The sequence below is a fragment of the Pogona vitticeps genome, chromosome 5, assembly GCF_051106095.1.
Source record: "Pogona vitticeps strain Pit_001003342236 chromosome 5, PviZW2.1, whole genome shotgun sequence".
Lineage (NCBI taxonomy): Eukaryota > Metazoa > Chordata > Lepidosauria > Squamata > Agamidae > Pogona > Pogona vitticeps.
The window spans coordinates 18,607,404-18,621,145 of NC_135787.1; the positions used below are offsets into that span (position 1 = coordinate 18,607,404).

At 37.9% G+C, this 13,742-nt stretch overlaps 1 protein-coding gene across 4 annotated transcripts in view; it reads right to left on the reverse strand.

Annotated features, from left to right (window-relative positions):
* The window catches only part of UNC5C (unc-5 netrin receptor C), a 413,186-nt gene that overhangs the window by 134,773 nt on the left and 264,671 nt on the right, over positions 1 to 13,742 (reverse strand). The window lies entirely within an intron of this gene.

Below are 13,742 nucleotides of genomic sequence, written 5' to 3' on the forward strand. Positions count from 1 at the left end.
ATTAATCCTTTTTATTTGATTCTGGGCAATAATTGAAAATAATCAAAGCAGTTGCTTAGGAATAAGAAGGTTTCCCTACACATGGCCAGTTGTTTCAATAGAGGAAGATGTTATTTATTTATTTATTTATTTATTTATTTATTTATTTATTTATTCATACATACATACATACATACATACATACATACATACATACATACATACATACATACATACATACATACATACATACATACCCCGCCTATCTGGCCTAATAGACCACTCTAGGCGGCTTCCAGTATAGGATAAACGATTTTTAAAAAGCACAAAAATAATAATACATAATCATACTGTAACACACACAATACAAGGATAGAGTAGAAAATAAATAAAAGAAGAATAAACAGAAAAATCAAGTATTCGCTGGAGAGAAGGCCTGGATGTATAGCCATGTTTTTAATTGACTTTTAAAAGTGCCCAGAGTGGGGGCGGCATGAATCTCAAGAGGGAGATTGTTCCAGAGGCGAGGAGCCACCGCAGAGAAGGCCCGGTTTTGTGTCTTTTCCTTCCGGGCCTCTCTCGGCGTCAGGCTCCTCAGCCTCATCCCCTGGCTCGCGTGGGTGATCCGGGTAGATCTTGGTGGGGGTAGATGTTGTAACAGAAAGACAGGCCTAATAAAAGAATCCCCGAAATATTGGTTAAGCAAAATGCAAGCAAGATAGTTCTGCCAGTACATCATTCCTGGAATATCTAGGAACCTTGGGTGCCTTGGGGATCTTCCTTTTGTATATAATACAGGTGTGCATCCATCAAAGTCCAGCACACACAGAAGCTGGTTCTGTCTGGAAACCCAACCATAGCCCTATCCTGATGCTATTTTCACATTGATGCAACATGTGAGTGAGGGAGTGTCTTATTCCCATCACTTCCATTCTCAGTTCTATCACATTCATATGTCTGTAGGGCATCCCTCTGTAAACATCATCTGTAAACCATGAAAGTTCTCCATGTGAGTCAGAACTTTGGAAAACTGGGGTTGTGGCTCATGTGGAAAATGTCCACAAACAGCTGCAGATTTCCACTTCAGATTCTTGCCTTCAACATAGGAGGGCAATAGAATCTTGGGTGGAGAACCTTGAATGCCACCTCCCCTCTTAACAGGGTTTATTAATACATAAAAAATGTCTGAAATGTGCACGAACCCCACCATCATTTGCCTATAAAATCCTAAAAAGAGGGTTCATAAATATGGCTAGTCGTTTCTTATAAACACCAGAAAGCTGGGAACTCAGAAAGTATACTCAAGCTATCCTTCACTTCAGTCTTACTCTCTGACTCAGACTTTCATTCTTTTAATGAGCTACAATCCAATATTTCTGTGTCCATCAAGCTTTTTCATCACAACATGGTCAGCAGCATTATAAAAGCAAAGACAGGAAAATAAACTTCAGGGGGAAAAAATAATGTATGTGTGCTGGACTCCATAAAAGAAAGCTCAGCGGAATGCTGACTGTCAATAATGAATGTATAATTATTAGAGAGGGGGCTTCTGAATTCTTTTCTGTACAAATGCCTTTTCCATGAAAGGAAGACTAAGCAATCAAAACAGCCTCCTTACTTTCCAAAGCCAATTAATCTTATCTCTGTGTTGTACGTTACATGAGTACATGCTACTACTCAAATGTCCTTTTATTAAAACAAGCTTCTGGAAAAGGAGGGTTTTTTTTTTTTGATAACTTTAGATAGCTTTTAAATTAAGTCCAGTAACAACAAATCACTGAATGATATTGGATTCCTTCTTTAAAAGCATTTATTGAGCTACTCTTGATTTGATTTCCAAATACTCCATAAAGATATATTTATTCATTTTCCAGGTATTTCAAAAGGGCTATTTACTTGACAGTTTTCTAAAATGATGTCTCTCATTTTCACAATCTGTCAGGTTTACTGTATTTTTTTATAATGTTTTTTGGATGTGGGGGTGGGGAGGAGGATATTGATTTGAATAAAGCAAAGGCAGGATAGAAGGAATGCATTGGGAACTGTATATACAGCAGGAAATGGGTAATTCAATAAGAGAAGCATTATGGATTAGCATGATGCAAAAATGGCAAAGCATTGTAACACAGAAGCCAAGAGACCTAATCCTGTTCATTCTATCCACTCATGCACTGGCCTGTTACAAGAATAATAATTTGACAGTTTCATACCTCTTTATGCCAGCTCAGAAGCTCCCCAACTGCTTAAGCAATGGATATTTGTGGGAAGAGAAGGAACAAATAGGGTTCTATCCAAAGAGGTTCATTACCTCTACCCTCAGCATGCACACATGCTTGTCTATACATGCCCATACTTCTGGAGGAATCATTTGCACAGAAAATCTGCCACTTAAATTCATCCTGTATAGATCAGTGGCTTAGGTACCTGGATGGAGAGCTAAAGGTTGGGAGTTCAATTCCCCACTGTGCCTCCTGCAAGTAGAGCCAGCCTTGGGCATGCTGCACAGTCCCAGGGCGCCCCCAGAAGAAGGAAACAGTAAATCATTTCTAAGTATTCTGTGCATGGAAAACTCTGAAAAGGATCTCTGTGAGTCAGAATTGACTTGATAGCTCATGATTTTAATGTTGTAAATACAGGTAGAAAAGCAAAATTAAAATATCACCTACTTCCATGTTGCCATTACTATTTATATATTTTTATAGCCCAGGAAAAATTTAAGTAGGTCTGTGCCTCTTTGCACTCTTCTTTGCTAGCATTTAGGCTCACAAGCCTGCATGGCATAACTATACTTGCACACATTAAGAAGTGAGGTCCCTGTCAGGGGTCTTACAAGGTTAAATTCAGTACAGGAAAGACAACAGAGAAATGGTAGGGAAAGATATGAAGTGAAAAGCGAGAAAGAAAACACAATATTCTTACGTAGATACAGAGACTGGATGGTCCCAACAATGACTTGGAGCTGAGTCACTACGCTTACGTATATTAACATAGCAGGAGATATCCTTTTACATTAGAGCATAACTAAATCATACTATGTTACCAAAAAGCAGTGGAATAAGAGGGGTGTCAAACCATGTTGTACTCCTATTAAGAAAGCCCCTGCTTTCACTCCGAGGAGTCCTGCAGACTACCTTTTGACTGTGGCAAATACTGCAGCTGGAAAATGGCCAGCCTGAACCTATAGATACGTAACATTAGACAATCAGTTGGCACATACGTCTAGAGGTATTTTGGGTGGGTTGACATGGTTGCAACATACGACAGTCTCTTGGGGCATCATCTCTCAGATCTGGATTCTGAGAAAGGTCTTTTTAAACCAGGTATTGGGGGCTGGCCACTTCTGAAGAAGGTATGACAGAAAACAGGTAGAAGCAATGAATAAGATCAGCAATGGGCTGATGGCAATGCTGATGAGGGATATATTTCTCTGCCATTACCCGAAAAGGGGTTGGCAATATCCAAATCTTCAGTTTCTGCTTCCTTTCTCCTCAACCTTTCTTTGCCTCGGAGAGCTCTGCCTATTACAAAATATTTCAGTGCAACAACTCACTATGCTAAAGTAAATCACAACTAGTGTTAGCCCATTTGAATGCATAGGACCTATGGAAAAACTGACCACCAAATCTCCACTGATTCAATGGATCCGCTCTAGCACAACTTACTATACAAAGCAACAGGATTTCAGCTACTATGATTAGTCTTGGGTCACTCGTGAGATTCACAGTTGAGTGGAAAATTGAACTCGTATTTCCCAAGTCTTAGCCTAACACTAAGCTATACCATACCACATTGGCTGTACCACTATACAGTGGGGTCTCGACTTACGAACTTAATCCGTATTGGAAGGCAGTTCTCAGGTCGAAACGTTCTTAAGTTGAATCTGCATTTCCCATAGGAATGCATTGAAAACCATTTAATCCGTATCTGCTCTTTTCGTCCATAGAAACTAATGGGAAGCTGCTATTCCGCCTTCTGCCACTAGAGGGGGATATTTTTCCCTTTTTTCTTTTAACCTAAGGTGACTTAGCTTTAAAAAAAAGGGAAAAAAAGAGTTCGTAACTCAAATCTAAGTTCGTAAGTCGAGTCCATATATTCCTATGAGAGCGGTTCGTAAGTCAAAATGTTCATATGTCGAGCCGTTCGTAAGTTGAGACCCCACTGTACCACACTGACTCTCTCTCTCAAAAGGAGCTTGCCCTTTGTGACAAATTCTACTTCTTCAGATACTTTCAGACCTGCAGGGCTAACACTACAAATAAAAGGCCACACAAACTGATTTATAATGATCTACAATTGTCACACTTTAAACCCCCCCCTTTTTTGTTAGTTTATTTACTACATGTTTAATGAACAAGGATGTTGTTCTAGGCATTGGGGTAGTGGACTTAATGGATTTCAGAAGGGCCCTCAAGAGGATATGCTAATTATGCAGTCTCAAAAAAATAATAATAACTATGGTGGTCAGATTGGAGAGAAAAGTGGATCTGCTGTCTGCAAGCCACTAATTATGCTATGGCAACACTGTGTGATGTGTGGAACATACCATTAATGGAAGTAATGCATGCATTACTCCACCCACCAAACACGACAGCCTGCATTTTACTGCACTTATTTGAATTGAAAATCTTTAATTGTGAGTTGGCCAAAAGGGCTATGCTTTTCCTCCCACTTCTTTTTGCTGTCATATAATATTGACATCAAGTTTCATCTGATGCATTCTCAAGCACTTCTATCCATTTTATAGGGCTACCGCATTTTATGTGGGTGATCTTAACAAGCCATTGTTATAGGGAGATAATAACTTTGATGATGAAAGCAAATCCTTGCTTTTCCCATCATTCAGGAAAGGATAGGGAACCAAGAAGACAAGGCACTACGAGGTATTTTTGTTGCGCTCTTGATGAGCGATTAGAACAAGAAGATTGTGTGCATGCATGCGTGCATGCACACACGCACGTGCAAATTTAGCAAAATGTTTTCATGTAAATAATGCCATGCTGGAAATAATACGAATTGTGCAGAATAAATGGTTGCTGCTTTGTTGTATGGGCTTTTAAGGACTGGATACATTGGAGAAAGTTACAAAAACTTTCTCCAATGTATCCAGTCCTTAAAAGCCCATATAAGTCCTTAAAAGCCATAATATCAGTCATTTCGTATGTGTTTTGCTTCTGAAAGGGAAAAGAGAAAAGCTTGAGACATACAATATGCAGAAGTTATGGGCCAGAATCTTTTTGATCGCTTGCATCAGCATATGTGAAATGGAACAAAATGCAGCAAATTGACATTAGTCAATGAATTGCCCTTGCATTCTTTGTCACTCGCCAATTGTGAGACATGGCATGTGATGTGGAATATGAGCAGTAATACATTAACTGGCACCAGTGCATAGCTTTGATTTACATCACTGCACTTACACCAGTGGAAAGAGGCAACAGGATTCTGGCCACAGAAACCCTGGTAAGAAAAAAAAAATACCATACCTCATCTCTTTCTCTCTCTTGGAGATGAGAAATCTTGCAGAGTTTAAAACTTCTTCACTGAGATGCAAAGTGAGACAGATTAAAAAGAGAAAGGATTCCGGGACTGCTCTTTACATGTGTAATGCTGACCTTTATATACACATCAAAAGGGTGAAAATCTAGACCAAGATTGCCTACTAAAGTCAGAACTCACTTGACCCAAGTACCAAACAATATTGTATCAAGAGGAATTTTATCCCACTGAACTGAACTTCTGGTAAGCCTCAATGAAATGCTCTGCTATTTAAAAAAATTCCCTAGAGATTGCTGCTTCATTCTGTCTGAAATTTGGTCTGCTGTGCAAAGCAATGTTTGTTCAGTGGATTTTCCAAACATGACACTACCAATGATGATGAATAAACATCCAGATTTTCTGGGAGTATTTCCAAACACTAATAACAGTTTGCAACTCCCAGTTCAGGCATGTGTATCTCACTTCCTCCATGCTTTATTTAAGCGAGTGCATAAGGCTGATGTTATTACTCTAGTGTGTTTTAGGCTGGCATCTCTTTTGGGACACTGTTAATAGTTTTCTGCTTTCTTGCTGAGCTTTTTGCTGTTTTTATGAATTTTTTACTTTATGTATTTTGTTATCTCCCTCATAGACAATTCAGATAGAAAGGTGGGGTATAAATACATAATATGAGTTTTAAAATACTAATCATTGTCTGGTTTTAAAAAATTGTATTGGCCAAAATCCTGTTGTCGAGCTCTGCAGGCACAATGGAAATGGCATCATTAGCAGCAGCAAATTGCTACAGCATAGAGGCTTCCCTTAGCAATTTCTAGGTGGACATGACTGTGTTGCACTATGTGTAAATTGTATGTACCTCTGAATTGCCAAAGGAAGCCTTTAATCAGAGTTGATTTGCAACTGCTGATGTTATTATTACTATTGCACACATAAAGCCATACAACAGAATTTCAGCCACTGAGTTTCCCACTTTTAAATACAGTGGTGGCCCGCTTGACGATTACCTCGTTATATGACGAAATCGCTTGACAATGATGTTTTTGCGATTGCTATTGTGGTCGCAAAATGATGATTCTATGGGCGATTTTCGTTTGATGACAATTGGTTCCCTGCTTCAGGAACCGGTTTTTCGCATTACGGCGATCAAAAACAGCAGATCGTTGGGTTTTCAAAATGGTCACCTGCTGTGCAAAATGGCTCCCTGCTGTTTTCAGGACTTATTGCTCGCTATACAAGCATCAGAAAATGGCCGCCCTATGGAGGATCTTCACAAAACGAGTAGGTATTTCCCCCATTGGAACACATTGAAACGGTTTTCAATGCATTTCAAAGGTTTTTTTTTTATTTAGCTTGACAACGATTTTGCTCTACAGTGATTTTGCTGGAACGGATTATTGTCGTCAAGCAGGGCACCACTGTACTAAGTTGCATAGGTCATTCTTCTTCTCTCATGAGAATAACTGGAAGCCACAGAACCCAGGAGAAACAGGAAAGAGAAAATATAGTCACCCCTCATGCTATTTCCAAAGACTCTCCCTTGTTTTCTTTTCCTTTTATAATAAAAAGCTCACTGGCAACAAGTAACTGGAAAATCCAGCTCACATTCTAACTACTAATTATCAACCTGGGTTCAAAGAGAGCATTTTTATATCACCTATTAAGCATCTGTGGTATTCACAACTTTAAAGCTGATACTTAAAACAGTGCCAAGAGCAAACTTTTAAGCAAAAATAATGTATCCGACTAGCCTAAAACACAGTAATAACAAACTAAGGATATATTGAATTTAAATGTGGCAAAGGACATATATATAGCTGAACCAGACACAATTTAAGAAATACTAATTTATTAGAGCAAAAAATACATTGTTTGGAACGAGAATTGAGGAGAACATTTTATTCTTCTGTCAGGGACCACTTCCACCGGAATTATTTCCAGTATAAGGACTATGCTCAAAATTAACTTAAAAAAAATTGCAAATTAACAAGAGGATTTACTTTGTGCACATATATATCTGGAGAAAATATATGTAATACAAATATACCTACTGGACATTCTCTTCTCATATGAGTCCCTGTGCCAATAAGGTCATCTGGCAGCTACTCTTCTAAAACTGCCAACTATTAAAGCAGTCCGGCCTAAATATATTATGAAAATATCTTTCTCTGTTGCTACCCTGAGCTTTGAATTTATTTTTCTGAGTCCCTGAAAAGTGGAGGAGATATTGAGACAAAACTGGATGGCAGACAGAACCCTGGATGTTAGAAAACTGCTATTGGTGGCAAGCATCTATTATATGGTAATATATATATGATAAAATTATCAGATATGCTTTGGGTAATTGAGGACTCACATTTGCATTGTTATCATTTATGTGGAATAGTTTATTACTTTATTGTTGTAATGATATTATGGTGTGCACTGTTCTGAACATCTTTGGACATAAGAATGGCATATCAATGAAATAATATATAAGCATTCCTAGCTACTCTTGGTTTCTATCTTTGTATAATGCTGTTAATCTATAAGCTTCTCCTATTTCACACTTTGTTCAGTCCTCAGAGCAGCTTTAATATGTTTCTCTTCCTTCTATCCTTACCTTCTGCTACCATCAAACGATAATTGAATCTACCACTTCCAATTTCCAAGGATGAGCAAAAAAGCTCAACTTAAACCATGGAAAGCCCTTGCAGTCAGCCTAAACAGAGGTGAACAAGATCCTATGTTACTGGGGCCAGTCCCACTATGCAACAATGCCAATTGCCCCTCAAAATGTACTTGACTGAAAGTGCACATCTTGTTTTGAAAATTGTCCCCCCTCCACTGGAAATCTCCCATCCACACTTTAAAGCAAGTCCCTGCAGCTTTTCTGGAGGAGAGGCAGAACTGACATCCCTGAAAGCTTCCTCTTATGGGTATGGGTAATCTGGACTCCACACAAATAGACCATGAATTGTGTAATTCCCACCCCTAGTGTATACAGTAATGACTGAGATGGACTAATGATCTGACTTGGTATGAGATAACTTCCTCTAGAACTTTGCACCATACAGTGCATTAACCAAGTTCTTAACACTACATGGTTGCTATTCAGCAGCAGCAAACAGGAAGTGCATTCTGCATATCACACAGTCTGCAGCTGATAATACAACTGTTCCTGCTGCAATTTATGTTATAGGAATATGCTATGATGACTGTTCTATATATCACAAAATGAGAAGAACTCCGATACATTAAATTTTCAGTGCAACTACTTCTACTGCCTTTCATTTAACCCCAAAGGTTAGCTCATATAACAATAATTATCCTGCCAACATAAACTGGAGTATTTTGACACAGATTAATTATCCAAAACAACTGCAGTTGTTCATCTGAAGAAGGTTGAAAGCATATATTTTAGCCTCAAAAACCCAAAATTGCTTCTCACTTAGGAAGACATACTATACCTTCGGAGCCAAGATGGTGGCAGTGATTATAATCTGTCTCTAAGTAGAGTCAGGTTCAAATCTCTGTTTGGCCAGGAAGCTTACTATGTGATCCTTCTCCCGTGGCCTTCCTACTCTACAGAAAGTAAAATGGGAGAAGGGTGAAAGAATCATATATGCTGCCTGGAGGTCATGGGAGGAAAGCTAGGACAGAAGTGTAATAAATAAATATATAAAGATAAATACATAAATTGTGGTGCTATCTAATTTGTATGTTATAGTCATTTTCTTCTCTCTGTTTCTTAGAAAGGTAGCTTTGTATTTGCATTAGTTAAATAGTCTATTATAAACCTTGGATAATAGATGTTTAGAATACAAGGTTCATGGTGATGTTTCTGTACATCTTACAATTGCTTGCAGACCAGGTAACATAATGGCATTGTGCACCACAATTAACTAATGAAAAACCTAACCACTGCATGTCCGGTTGGATGGAAATTGTAAATCATATTTATGAGAAGCACTCAAAGAGCTTATATAGGGAGGGGGAGCTGCCATTTATATATCTCACTGCAAGAAAGGTAATTACACATGCATAGCCTTAACAATGTTCTCCTGTTACACCAGACCATTATATCTTCAATTAAAGGGCCTAAATATAACATGGTAGCAATCCATCATTTTTCCTTGGACACACACCAAAATCCACTTCATAATTTTATGTAGTTTTCTTTTTGTCATCTAAAACAACATGTGGGACATTACTCAGTCTGTCTTGAGCTCGCTGGCAGTACTTGGAATGGATATTGAAAGTTCAGTATGTATCTGTCAGAAAGGTCTCAAAAAGCTACAAGTCTTATATATTGCCACCAATATATAGCCCCAATAAAATGCCAGATCTTAGAGCTATTTCTTTCTGACATCTGTCCTGAACATGTGAAAGAAAGCACAGTCGATGTTCAGTTGTTTTCCCTGCTAAGTCTTGTTGAAAACAGTGTAAAGATTGTTAGGCTGCAATCTAAGATATACTTACCTAGAAATAAGCCCCCTTTAGTTCTGAGAGTAGATTCAAGTACCTGATGAGACTCAAATCAAAGTGTTGGTAACAACCATTAATAGGATTAATTCCAGGACATATCAGGGAGCCCCTCCTTTAACATCAATTTGTCCACGCCTAACGGTCTCAAGAAGAGACCATTCTGTTTCCCAACTACAGTAGTAAGAAGAGTAGAGGTCATATAACTACATCAAAACTCTGAATTCCTTCATCTAAGAAGCTAACCTGGCACTCTCTTCATGCATGATAGTGAACTTTCTGTTGAAGCAGTCATTTATTCTGTGAATTATGTAATATTTTATATTTTAACTAATATTTTGTCATATTTAACTTCATTATCTGTAACCAAAGATGTGACAGGCACTCAGAAAAATTCTCATTCTTGATTTTCTGGGTTTCACCATGGCGAGATGCCTCACTACATCGTGAGATTTCCCAGCTTCCTGCAAAAAATGAGAATATGGTCTTGTTTTCTTCTCGATCCACTTTTTCTCTCATTGTCTTACAATAGAAGTTGCGAAATTCTGTACTGTTTAATGAACATTCTGGTGAAACTTGTGGGTGTGCCCTTCTGTGTAGGAATTGTTAACAACCATGCTCAGTTTGGCGTTTCTTCTGCTCTTACCAGATTAATCCTGTACAAGAAGAATAACATTCCGTATAGCAATTCTAACAGCTTGGAACTTCTTCTAGAATTTTTTTTTTTTAAAAAAATAATAATCACAAAATTGCTGAGAAATTCCTTGAGATTTCGCATGAGTGGGGAAAAATAATCTTGTGTAAAGAAGCCTTGATGTGATTCCACTCCCAAAAGTTACATCCTCATACTATGTGACTGCAAAATTCCCATTCCTGTTTTTAAGTGCTATTGGTTGTCCTGAATGGTGTCTAAACAGTACAAGGTGCGGTGTATATTTTTGGGTAAATAAAAGGATACTCCAACTGTATAAAGTTTGTGCAGCTGTATAAAGTTTCCTGAATTTCCTCTCTGAAACACATACTAGTGCTCCATTTACTTCTGTAGTTGGACAGGCAGCAGTTCTCCAGGAAGTTTCAGTACAGATGAAAATTAAACCACTACCCAAAATTCCTTGAGGTCTACCCTGATGAGGGATGACAGGATCCACTATCCAGCAATATCAGGAGAACCACAAGTTGGCTACACTGATAAGAAGGCTAAATATATTAACTACTCACTATTTTGAGCCAGTTCACATGACTGCAATTGTATCTTATTTTATTTACTTCCTTTCAGTTTTGGAGGGAACGTTTAGCAAAAAATTTAGGGGAGATGGAAACTACAATATGTTTTACTTGTGTAATTGGTATTTCATCCAGCATTTCATTTTTTTCATATATCTGATGATTAGTCTTAAAGACTAATTAATAAAATATAATAATTAGTTTTTAAGGTGCCACATTTTTGTCTTGTTTTGTTTCTTTTGATTTTGCCTGATATACAGTGAAGATTTTTTTCTCAATTTTGTTTTGTACAATGTTTGTTTCTTTCTCTGCCCCTCATACAGTCTACATCCACACTTTCAATAGGACATGCTAAGTTTAAAGTCAAACAAGAAGTGACAATAAATCTGTGGTGGTCCTTATTCACATATGCCTGTCAGTAGTTGATGGGGCAGTCGTCAAGTGAGAAAACTACTTCTGCATGCACTATTATGGAAAGAGTGCTGGAAACTGTTCAGAACTATTCAGCAAAGGCTAGGCAGTCACTTCTCTTCCTTAATTTTCAACCACAAACCAAAAATTGACAAAAACCAGAAGAATCAGAGATCATTGCCCTAGTAGAATAGGTGAACAGTACATCCAGTCCCTTTGTCAGCTTGAAAGTCTCTCAGTGTTCCTGCATTCCCAGTGATGAATTCCTCTAATAGCTTCTATAGTACTTGATGGAAAATGTACATCCCAATAGAAGGCTTTTTTTTTCCTCCTGGGGAATTCATTCATTTTACTAGAAAAGAAATTCTCTTTCACTAAAATGTCAGGCTAAATGCCAGGTAGATAAGCTGGCTACTGGTGAGCATTCACTGGAAGCTGTTTGCTTCGTTTCCCCAAAGGGGATAGGGAGCAAAGCCCCAGACTGTGACTGATGTGGTTTGTTTCCACCGCAAGTGAGAGTAAACTTATTTCAAGCCACATGATAGTGGAATGAGAATCTCCAGTGTAAATACTGCATTAGAAGGACAGTCCTTGCTTTGAAAATTAATGAAAATTAAATATTTGAATAATATGCTGGATATCTGTGTTTCCAGGAACTGTTCGCCTTGAGCTGTGCAAGGGAGGGGTAAGGTAAAGATATGAAGAAAGGGAAAGAAAGAATTTAATATTAATAAATATGAGCAAAGATTTTTTTTGGCAATCTTTCACTGATTAAAGCAAAATATGCCACTTCCATTCTCTTTTAGACTAGCAAAGCAGTGCAATAAAATGGTTACACAAATCTAATCTGCCACTGTGGGATTGCATTCATCTTGTCAGAAGGTTTATTTGGATAAAATAACTGTTTGTTTGACTGCAAACAATTTCTTTGGATTAAAGGCCATTACTTGCAGTGCATTTCAGATGTGACAGATTAATGGATCCACATGGCGTGACTCTTAAGTTCAAGTGTCTGTCAAGGGAAATAAATACCCAGCTTTGATTTGTGAATTTGAAGCCCACTATTCACTTTAACAATCTCTGCAATACTGAAAGAAATATTCACAGTGGACTTAAAAATCTGACTAATTCAGTGTTTTGTTTTGTTTTGTAAGGTACCTTCGGCTAAGTAAATAAACACTGAAAGGTTGAGCCAGACATGAAATGTACTTTTGGCCATAGTTGCATCTGCATTCATCGTACAACTTTCTCTTTTTGCTAAATAATATTGGTAAGGTGTTAATAATCTATAATATATTTTGCTTCCAAAGGCAGAAACCACTGCACACTCCCTCCTCCCAACAGAAGCTGATCTAATTGGCATTCTAATCTTCAGTTCTAGTGACACAAGGACACAATATTCCACTTTCCCCCAAGTCAGCAGGTTATCTTAAGGATACAGAGCAAGATAGCTCATGATCAATAGCAGGAGGGAGGCTGCTGCTATAGCTTCGTACCTTAAACATCTGCTTGCAGATACAGCTGCATCACTCTGCCTAATGATAGAGACAACCAAGGTAATAGTCACTGTTGGTCAATGCTGGATTAAGCTGCAAAATCCCTGTTTTCTATAAAGGATCTTGTTTCTGCTGCTGGTTTCATTACCAACAGAAATCATGTTTAAGTGCATGTAACTTCATTTTTTTCTTGTGACCATTCCCTTGGCCATCTTGAAATATTCTGGAACTATAGCTTTGTTATTACAACAACGTTTACTATCCCTAAAAGCTCTAATAACTACTTCAGAAACCACACAACATTGGACTTTTTGTCTGGAAACCTCATTTTCTTCCTATTTTGTTGTTACACAAGAGAGAGAAAGCCTTACTGGCTGATGAACAGGTAAAAACTATATAAAATAAAATAACAGTTGGCAAGAATGGAGTAATCTATCTTCTTGCAGTCATTCCCATCTGTCAGGAAGTCAAATGTTTAGGGACAATCTAAGCATGAAGGAACAGTCAGCAATATTTATTGCTATAACTTTGAAGGAATTTAACACACTGTTTACAGAACATTATTTGGTACACAAAGCTTGATGGAGATACATACAAATTTAAGTCTGATGCTTTGGTACATGGATGGGTAAACTCCAGATGGGCACTTTTGCCTGCTGAGATCACATCAACGGC